The 11484-nt window shown below is 34.4% G+C and overlaps 1 pseudogene; it reads left to right on the forward strand.

Annotated features, from left to right (window-relative positions):
* Positions 1–361: 361 nt before the first annotated feature.
* Positions 362–1920, forward strand: LOC100733820 (large ribosomal subunit protein eL14-like; annotated as a pseudogene).
* The last annotated feature ends 9564 nt before the right edge of the window (positions 1921–11484 follow it).

Below are 11484 nucleotides of genomic sequence, written 5' to 3' on the forward strand. Positions count from 1 at the left end.
AAAGTAGAATGAAGAGTGAAATATAAAAATTGTAAATAAGAACTACGACCTTGTGACCAGTTCAGGAACAAGGACAAGCATGTATAGTAACTGTACATACTTCCATTCTTATACATGTTTTGCAGGTTTTGTGTGTTGGGTATGTTATTTCTCCCTTTCTATATCAATTTAAATAAAGCAGTTGCTTATAATTAACTTTGCATTTTTTACTTTTTGGTTTTGTCTAGATGTGATTATGAATTTTCATTGCTAGAGATAAAGTCATAGGCAATTTTTGAAAAGCTTCCTTTTATGAGTGTGGTTGCTGTCTTTATTGAGAAGTGTAATGTGATTTTCACCGTTGTTACACAGAAATTTAGATATGGGTAGGAAGATGTGTACCTTGCTCTTTCCTGACATCTAGGAGATCTGCAAATTACATTTCTGAGTTCACTTAGTAGCAGGCCTTCTGCTCAGTTCTACTAACGGCAGGCAGGCAGAGAAGGGATATTTCATCAAAATTAAGTCATGTAAAGCAAGAAATATTTGAAAACCATTTATCTGATAAGAGACTTACATGAAGAACCCTTAAGATTCAATAGAAAAATGTTGAATAACCAAGTTAATAAAAAACTGACAAGACTGGCTAGTGTCCTTATGAAGCTGCAGTCACATGGGAGTGCAGATCTTTTTGAAATTGTGGTTTCAGTTACTTTGGACATGTGCTCCAAAGTAGTATCGCTAATTCATAAGGTTGTTCTAGCTTCAGGTTATAGATAATTCCAATTATTTCCCTTCATGGTTATACAACCACTTTACATGTCAATGCAAGTGTGCAAGTGCTCCTGTTTCTCCAGACTCACAGCACTTATATCCTTTTGTGGTTTTCTTTTCTTGTAGTCATTTGAAAAGGTGAGAGATGATACTTCTTTATAGTATTGACATATGTTTCTCTGGTAATTAGTGAAATTGGGCACTTTTCATAAACTTGTTGGTCATTTTTATGTTTTCTTTGGAGAAATATTTATTCAGCACCATTGACCATTTTTAATTGGATTGCTTTTATCTTTGTTGAGCTATGGTGTTCCTTGTACACACTGGGTAGTAACCATTTAACAGATAAATAGTGCATAATTGAAATGTTTGTGTTCCCTCAAAATTCATATATAGAAATCTTATGTAGGAGGTATAGTCATTCTAACTACCTTCATAGGAAGAACCTATAGTTAGCATTTGTGTCCTTACAAAAGAGATCTGAGCTTGCTGCACATAGCCTACAGGATGTTCAGACTCTTTGTGGAGTCAGCTGAGTGGCTTACCTCACCTTTAGATCTCACGCTGTAGAGCTGGTCGCCATAGTGGTTGTCATCCATCAGAACAGGGCGCTGCTGGATGGACCCTGCACTCAGGTGAAGCAGCAGGCCATGCCTTTCAAGTGCATGCAGCTCACCACCTTTATTATCAAGTCTCCACACATTGCCACCAGAGGTATGTCTGACCAGCCTGGGAGAACGCTGATATCAGCACATAATGAGATGGGCAGCCACTAGGTGGCCAAGAAGACTGAAGCCTGAAAAGAAGAGCCAAGATGACAGATTTTGATCATTACAAAGTCATGAGGGCAAAGAAAACGAGGAACAAGATCATCAAGAATGAAGTTAAGAAGCTACGGAGAGCAGCTACCATAAAGGCTTCTCCCAAAGACTACTGTTCGGAAGGCTGCTGCTGCAGCCGCTGATGCTAAAGCTGAGGTTCCAGATCAGAAGCTGACTGCTGCTGGCAAGAAGGCTGCGGGCCAGAAGACTGCCAGGAGGAGAAGGCCAAGGCCAGGGAGAAGGCCACGCCTCTCCCCAAGGTGCACAAGGGTCAGAGAGACCAGCCCAGAAGGCACCAGCTCCAAATGGATCAGGCAAGGAAAAACGAGGCTGTGAAAGGGAATAAATGTTCTTTTTACACAATGGAAGAGAGAGAGAGAGAGAGAGAGAGAGAGAGAGAGAGAGAGAGAGAGAGAGAGAGAGAGAGACCAGAAAGATTCCCCACTTCCCTGCCATCTGAAGTAATATATACCTACTTTTTATTACCTATCTTCTATTTTGCTCTTATTCATAATTTGGGATTCTCATGTAAGAGAAATCATACAATATTTAAGCTCATACCTCTGATTTGTTTCATTTAACATTGTGGTCTTCGTTTTTCTACAAATGACACAAGTTTATTCTTCTTTCAGGCAGAATAGTACTGTACTGTGTGTGAATACCACATTTTCACACTGTCCATTCATCTGTTGATGTACTTATAGGCTGCTTCCAAGATTTAGCTATTGAATTATACTGCTAGAAACATGGGTAAGTGTGTGTCCCTGTTATACCATGCCTGTCTTTCAGGAAGATACCTTGTTTCTTGGTTACTTTTCTCTGGTTGCTAGACAAATTACCTGACGTCCAAGATGAAGGAATAAAAGGTTTACTTCTTACAATTTTGGGAGTTTCAGTTCGTACTCAGCTAGCTCCAAAGCAGGATGGCAAGGTGGGGCAGTTATTCATGGCCAATGCAAATAGCAAGAGCCAGCAAAGCAAAGAGGAAAAAAGTGCCTTCTTCCTGCCAGCTCCACCCCTGGTCAGGTGTGGCACTCATAGTGCCAATCCCAGCACTAGACAATAAACCAATCACGAAGACTATATTCACTTGCATCCATGATTGGGAGGGGGCACCTAGACAAAAACCATGACACCTTGAAAGAAAATGGTGGAGTCAAATGGAATTTATACTTTTAGTTCTTTGAGGAATCTTCATTCAGTGGTTGTATTACTTTATATTCCCACCACCAATATGGAAAAGTTTATTTTTTCCCTGATGTCTCAACTGGCATTTTTTGTCATTTGATTTCTTGATAGGGGCCATTCGCTCTGTAGTTAGATGGAGTTGTAATGTAATTTGCATTTATTTCTCTACTGAACAGCAATGTTGAACATTTCTTCATATGTTTGTTGGCCCTTTTTGCTTCTTCTGTGGTCTCCATTTTTTTTTTTTTTGTACCAGGGATCAAACTCATGACCTGACACTTGCCAGGAAGGTGCTTATGCCACTGAGCTAAGCCAGGGCCTTAAATTCATTATTATACATATTAAAAGCATTGTGATACACATAAAGTCTCTGTGCTAGGCGTTCAAATTCTGTCCCTAATCTAGTCAAGCTCAAGGCAACATCAGAATGTTATTTTACTTTGATGTGCTTTTTATTTACTTCTTTACATATTAAGGTATCACTCCATGTATCACTTCCAAAGATTTAACTCAAAAAACTTACCTGACTATACATTTCTCTAACCAATCACTCTTAAATGATTATTTCTGAGTTTACTTTTCAGAATTTCTAATACTTTTTACCTGTGTTTCCAGAAGAAAAATGGTGTATTTTTCTATAATCATAGCCTTTGACTTGGCTTATTAGATTTTCTTTCTGAATCTTTTGTTGATATTATAAACAAAATTCTCATGTCTTTCAAATCACTGTCAGCTATAAGAACAGTTTTAATCAGGATTATAAGTCACTTTTGGCTAGTTAATTTCCAGTGTAGTGTAACTTCAAAACTTTACTCTCTTGTTGCCATTGATTATATTTCCTACTCTTAGTATTGTGTCTGACACATAATAAGTAGAATTATATTGATTAGTATTCCTTGAATAAATAAGTAAAATTAATGAAAAAGTGATTAGATAAAAAAGAAAAATAAAGATAAGGTCAAGAATACATCAAAGCACAAAATAATTTTTACTTCTTTTTTAAGAATGAATGTGATATTTATCTGAATCTTGAAAGATTACTGGTAGTTCAAAGTACTCAAAAGTACTTTATTCAAAGTAGAGAGTCTTATTAGAGACAGCAGAGTGGAGAAAGATTAAAGATGTAAAAATGGTATTTGAAGAAAGCTGGGAAGAATTACCTTGCTGGAGGTCAAAAAGTAAAGTAGACAAATAGTAGATGAACATACAGGAATAAACCATTTTGAAGTCAGCATCATTGATCATACTGAGGTTTAGTTTGGCAGTGACAACATCATCTTCATTATCAAAATGTGAACTGTTGTTTTATATCTCCATTCTTTGGAAAATTCTAAGTCATAACCAAAATCAGAGCTTTCTTGTTATCAACTCTGACATTTTGACTCCCATCAGGTGAAGTTGATTACAGTTCTTTCTATGCATTTTCAGTAATGAATTTGTACATAAATGAAATCCAGGACATCTTTTCCCAATGGGACTGAAGTCTTTTCTCAGCTCTTAAAAATAACCTTGAGTGCTGCAATGGCATCTGGATTATGTGTCCTTCACTTGTACTTAACAAAGTTGTTGGTGGTTGACTTTCAATAAATGTTAGATACATTTTATTCTCATTTTTCCTGATGAGAAATTCCAAGTTTGTGATAGCTTATACAGTGTTGCTTGATTCAATAAATTATCCGTCAAAAGCAAATTTAAGTATTGTCACAAGGTAGTGACAAATTGAAGTTCTTTAAATTTATGTACAAAAAAGTTTGAAGAAATATGACATTAAAAATATCAAAGAAGAAAATATTGTTCATAGTAATAGCAATTAAGTAGTCTTTTTTAATGGAGGACAGAGAAAGGAGAGGAAGACAGAGATAAATAGAGCATACAAATTTCATTTTGTTGCTGAGCTTAATGATAATGCCTTGATTTTTGTTATTTTTCTCCCTTGAATTTGAACCTGAGTTACATAAAGGGATTTCTCTGGAGAAAGATTCTCATTAACTGGAACCTCACTAAACAATTGCACAGGGTTGCATAATTTTGGAATGGTTAATTTGAAATCTTTTCAAAAATGCTCAAGTTGAAGCTTTATTTTGCTACTGATTTTTGAAAAATTTTTATTCTTTCGCTTCTGAGAGTATAGATTAATCCAGTTCTGTTCAGACTGATTAGAGTCCTGAAGTAAATTACTAATAGTGGAATTGGTGAAATAAATCTGGTAATGCAATTATCAATGGACTGTAAAAATCTGTTATTAGTTAATTATCAAGACACTTTTGGGCTATATTAAATTATCTCATTTGTCTTCTGCTTATTATTCTTGTGTCATGTAAAATTACAAGTTGTGCGAGGAATATACTGTGAAATACTAAGTTTCCAATATGATTGATTTTATACTTGCAAATTCAAGTTTTTACTCCCATAATTTTAAGAAGTGCATTCTTGACATTTTTCTTACTATTCTTTCCTTTATGAACCACTATAGAAGTTGATAATAAAGTGGGACATTTATTTGATCATTAGATTTCCCTGTGGGTATCTATTTACTTCTCCTAGTGTGGGCAACATTTATCACTCATGCCAGCAAATGAGGCTGTCAGTTCATTCAGCACTAAAATGAGGTGAAGGAAGTTCCGCTTGACTCTTTGAGATGACCCAGCTTTGGCACTCTTCATCAGCTAATGTACAATGAATTCACCAACAAACAAATTCTTGGTTTCTTTGGTCAATATCAAGTGCCATGCCTGTTATTTGATTTTTTTTTCACTTATAAAATAGGACTGGTCTGTGGATTGACAACTGGTCGGGGACAACTTGTAATGCTCAGCTTCCCTGATTGGGGTGGTGCTGGGTGTGGAAGGCCCATCTGAAGATTGTTGCCAACAACATAAAAAGGAGAATTGGAGAGGAAGAAGCACTGTTGTCATTCCTCCTGTTGTTGGTTTTCCTGGGGGAGCTCATCAAGCTTTTTTCCTATTATGAGGTTGGCTGTTATCATCATCAGAGGAACTCAGGACCTTGTCACTGAAAGTGGCTGTGGTGGTTCACTCTGGGGGATCTCTGGTCTTTACTTTGAGCATTGTTTCAGCTTCCTCGCTCTGGAGGACAAGACGCTGTGCTATTCAGTCTCCAGGAAAAGCTTGTCACGCTGGCTTCCTGATATGAATTTGGCTGTTGATTGTCAGAGGAGCTTGTAGTTGCTAAGGATGGATGTGGTACATTTCAAGGGAGCTTTTTGAGTGTCACTTCCTGGCTCCAGTGCAGATCCCTCAGCCTACTGGCACAGGCTATCATCCCACAGGCACCGACTTTCTAACTTCCACCACTGAACTTTGGGCCTTCCCAGTACAGATCCATGATACAGACTTGTGTGATACATTGTCATGGTCTCTAGCTCTTGGACTCATGAAGGACATTGCCATTGCCAAGGGATCCAGGCCTGCAGCTGGATTTTTTTTGTGTGGACAGATTTCCTGCAGTTTTATGTGTTTAACTCTTTGGGTTAGTTTTATAAAATAATTCTATAAATTATGTGTCTTGTATTGTTTCTCTTTGCCAATTCTGACTACAACAGACCAGTAACTGTCTCTGGATTTTGTTCTAGACATATTAAGGAGTTTGGCATTTAGAATGTATTAGTTTAATATTACAAGATCTTACAATTGAGTTTCTGGTAGGCTTTTTCAAACTGGCTTTATCTAAGACATTACTGAAGAATGTGCCAATAAAATTGAGACAAAAATTCTGTTGAATTTTTCTGTATGAATGCCCTGTGTCGCACTGAGACTTTTACTATTGGTTTCACCCTTTAAAGTAGAATAGTATTCTTCAAAACTATGAATATTATTGAAATATTTTTGCTTATTTGGTATTATATACATATTTAAAAAAGATAAATATCTTTTTTTGCCTGAAGAGAATCTATTTCATTCTAACCATTAAAAGTCATACTGTCAGTACATTTTTACTTTTTTTCTTAAAAGTTTTATTTTGATGGTACTAAAATACAACAGAACAAGACAGAATAAATCCAACTGAGACAGTGTAGTGAAATTTGTACAGAACTTCACAGCAAGTTACTGGGGTAATAGCAATAGGTATCACAGTATATCTCGTTATCTTTACAATAGTTGTTCTTTCAATTACGTATATCAAAATAAAATGAAATACAAAACATTATTGAACTTACCAAAATAGAATATTGGATAGAGCAGTACCATTAATAAAAATAGAGCAAAACAGTAATAAAAATATTTGCCTTCAAAGAGATGGTAGTAGGAAATCCCCCTTATTTGCTATGGTCAATCTCCCAAGAGATGCCCAGATCTCTGGTTCCCATTTGCTAACAGGGCAGGGGAAAGCGGGTAGGGAAAGTGGGATGTTTGACTCTCAGCCAGGCACCAGAAGGCTCACTATTGCTCAGCCAGCAGGGAGGCAGGCTGATTTCTTGGTTTCCCAGCATCCTAAGATCAACATGGGGCGGATCTCAGGAGACAGTGGTGGTTCTCCGCCTGGAGGGGCCGCAACCTGCCACACCACAGCCGCTTACCAGGGAGGGGAGCTGCTTGCTTGGTTTCCCAGTGTCCTAAGTTCCAACATGGTGTGGATTTCAGGAGACACTAGTGGTTCTTCCCCAGGGGGAGCTGCAGCCTGCCACACCACAGCCACTTACCAGGGAGGCGAGCTGCTTGCTTGGTTTCCCAGCACCCTAAGTTCCAACATGGTGTGGATCTCAGGAGATGCTGGTCGTTCTCCCCGTGGAGGGGCCGCAGCCTGCCACCCACCCATTTTTACTTTTTAATGTATTTATCCCTATGAGAAAAAATCAATTCAGGGCATTTTTCTCTACAAGTTATTAGTAGTATCTACTGGGACTTGTGTACTCTCGGCCTGTTAATGCTGTTGAAGTGACTCACAGTCTAGCATTGAAACTATTGTTATTCTTTGCACTTCTCTTTCATTGACTTGAATGCTTTGCACTCTCAAGAACAAAGAATAAATTGAAATAGGTTTGTCAAAACTCTTTATACCTATAGACTTGTTAAATGGTTTATTGCTCAAATTTAGCAAAAGGTAAAAATGATTGCTCCAGTCAATGTTATAAACAACTTTAATATCTTTCTGAATAACAAGTCAAAACAAAATGGCTGAGTAATAATGGATTAACATTTGAATAAATAGGTACTGTATTTTAATAGGCTGATTAGGAATATTCTAGAGTGATTTGATAATGGAGAAAAAGAAAAAATAAAATGAGTAGGAGCCAAAATTAGGAGTTTGCAAAAGATATTTTAAAAATGTTAGTATATGCAATGTGTTTTATTTTTACTTTCCATAGATATATAAAATTATGTATGGGTATGAATTAAAATATGTATGGGTATGAATTATGAGAAGTGAAAATTTCAAATAAAATCAATTGGTCAGAATTTAGAAAGAGCTTGTATCAACTGATCTATTGTGTTAGGATATTAGAAAATATTTTAAAATGAAGCATACAATGATAAAATTTGACTCAAAGGTTGACTAAATATCTTCTGCATTATTGTGAACCATGGAAGAGGGTAATATTTTAAATCTTTATTCCAGTGAACATAGTGATTATGCTTAATTTTAAAATTTATCCTTTTTTACTAGTACTAAATCAGTGAGATCTAGAGTTCAGTTAGGTTGGTAAATCAACTATTACCAATACATTATTTTTTGGAAATATATTTATAAATATAAATCATATTTCTAAAACATTAAAATGTTTGTAATACTCTTTGCTAAAATGTTACAAGAAAAGTTTTATGTATTAAGTCTTATAAAGACATCATTTTTCAGAAATGCAATTTAGAATATTTATTACATTTAAATAGAAAACATTGTGAATTCTTTCAATTGTGATTACAGAATATAACATCATGATCATTATACATCCATTAGCTTTGATAAATTGTAAAAGTATTTGTAGAAAGATTATCTATTACAAATCTCCATATAAAAAGGAATGTATATATTATAAAGTGCCAAAGGAATCACTACCAAATAAATCAAAACAAACCATTTAAAGAGTAAAGGATTCTCCCAATTCTCAGAGATTTTCTATGTGGAAATTTAAAAATTCATTTGCATTTGATATACTAAATATTATAAATATTTAAGAGAGTAATGAAAGAAAATAATAAATAATTACTGTTAGTTACTTGTAATAGAAAATGATTATTGTTGAAATGAATCAAGTAGAAACATCATATTATACAGAGTGGCATAAATTTTCAGTCTCATTAACACAAATTAGTGCTTAAATATATTTTAAATGTCTTTGAAATCATGGTAACCATGCAGATGTAATTTTGAAAATTAAATGTTACTTGAATAAAATCATTTCTCAATCTTTTTTTTTTTTTTTTTTTGTCTTTTCATTTTTATCGGTACCGGGAATCGAAATCACTACCACCTACTTGCAAGGCAGGTAGTTATGCCGCTGAGCTAAATCCCGAGCCTCTCATTTCTCAATCTTAAGGAATCTTAAGGTGAATTATATTCTTTGTCCATTTTATAAGGAAGGGTGATACTAAATTGTAAATAGCCTAATTGAAGAGATTCTTTTTAACAAAAACAGTGTTGATGTGATTTTTTTCTGACCAAGAGAGTTGACCAAATTATTTTACATAAGTTGAATGATTTGAAAGTACATACATATAAAACTGTACATATGACCAATTTTTGAGCTTATAATGAAAGAATGTCCAAAAAAATACTTCTGCTTCTGAAGGGAAACAGTATAAGGTAATTATTTTTTAAATCAGGATCTGAATTTTTTCATGCTAACAGAATTATCATTATAATGGGATTGTTATTTGTGGAAGTAACATTAAAGCTCACCAAGTCTCAAAGTTTTTATTAAATAAGTTACATCCATCAGAATATTCCTTTTAAAATTATGGGGTGCATGGGTTGCCAAATCCAATGACATATTGTGTCTTCTCTCTGCTTAAGCACTCAGCTGAATCTGATCTTCACATTTTCATATTTGGTTTACTCTGTTTTTCTGCATTCTATTTCTTAATGTTTCTCCTCCAGTTTTTTGTTTTCTTATCAGAGAGTTGCATGTTGGCATTTCCCAGAGTTCAGCTTTATATTCTCATTTATTAATATTCACAAATGATAGCATTTTTATTTTGCATAGAACCTATTTGTTTAGCATATGCTTTTCATCCTGAACCTCAAAACTATGTATCTATTCTCTTTGTACAAATACTTTTTACTGTTCGTCATGATTTTATCATTTTGAAAAATAATAATTTATGAATCTTTATTGACACTGTGTCTCGATTTTCACTCTAAGATAACATGTTATTAATATGCCTTTAGTGCTCAGTTGCCTTCTAAAATAAATATACTTACTTAATCCTCACTATAGAACTCCCCAAATGCCCACATTTTGAAGAGCTAAGCTTTCTGCCTTTCTTCCTAAACTCTAGCTATTGAAGTGATTTCTGTTTATCCTTGAAATGCTATTTGTGTGTTATGTCCTTCCAGAAATTCTACAAGGGCCTGGAATTATCTTCTCTCTTTTTTTCGTCCTAGTTGAAACTCTCCTGTCATAAGTTGTACAAAGAATACAAAGTAGGAAACCAAAGGAATTTTCCTAAGGAGAAGTATATCACATTGCTAATGAATTATTTGATTTCTTGTTATTTAGAAAAGTATCATGCTCTTTAGTGAGTGATTTCTTCGTGGGTGTTAATTATTCATAATTTATTTTAATCTTATATTATTAACTTCCAGTCGAATGTCTGTTTACTTTTAGGATATATTAAATTATTTTATTAGTATCAAATTTTTCAATGCCATTTTAATCATATTTTTATGCAAATTATTTTAATTTTTGCATTTTTTAACCTTATAAGCAATGGATGCACATGTTCCCCCTTGTTTAGATGCTGTAAATTTTGTCTGTATCAATGCAAATATCAGATGACTAAATGATTATTTAAATGACTTCAACTTGCACTCGGGTTTTAGATTAGTAGTAAAGTGTTGTTTAGTATGAACAAGGCCCTAGTGTTGATGTCCAGCACCAAAAAAGTAAAACAATAATGAAGTGAGAACACCCCACAGGATAAATTTATATTTTTTAAAATTTTCTTTTTCACTGAATTAATTTTTCACAAGGCAAACTACTTAATATTCTTATATTTTTAATTGTTATTTTTTATTTTTGTACATGTTTGAGGTATACACATTCTTTTATGGAGAGTTCATACATGTACATAACACATCTCAGTTCTTTGCTTATAATTCTATCTACTTCTGCCCATTATTCCATTTCTTGGTCCCCTTCTCTTTTGAGAAAGATCTCCCTATTTCTATTAGCTCTCTTTTATTCTTATCTTTATTTATATTTGGGGTAAACCTTACAATATTTAACCTTCTGTTTCTGATTTATTTTACTTAGTGGTATGGTCTTAGGGTACCTACATTTTCCTGCAAATGACTCAAATGTATCCCTCGCTGTAGCATAGTAGATCTCATTATGTAAATTCCACATTTTCTTTATCCATTCATCTATTGAGGCAAGAGAGCCCACTTCAATTATTTACCTATTATTATTCGTGCTGCTATAAACAAGGTTGTGAATGTGTGACCATCATATAATGTATTTAACTCTTTCAGAATGATGCAAGGGAAGTAGCTGGGTTGAATAGAATTTTTAGTTTTAGATTTTGAGAAATCTCTATATTAA

The sequence above is a fragment of the Cavia porcellus genome, unplaced genomic scaffold (genome assembly GCF_034190915.1).
Source record: "Cavia porcellus strain 051 isolate PalLab524CR breed Dunkin Hartley unplaced genomic scaffold, mCavPor4.1 scaffold_5, whole genome shotgun sequence".
NCBI classification, from domain to species: domain Eukaryota; kingdom Metazoa; phylum Chordata; class Mammalia; order Rodentia; family Caviidae; genus Cavia; species Cavia porcellus.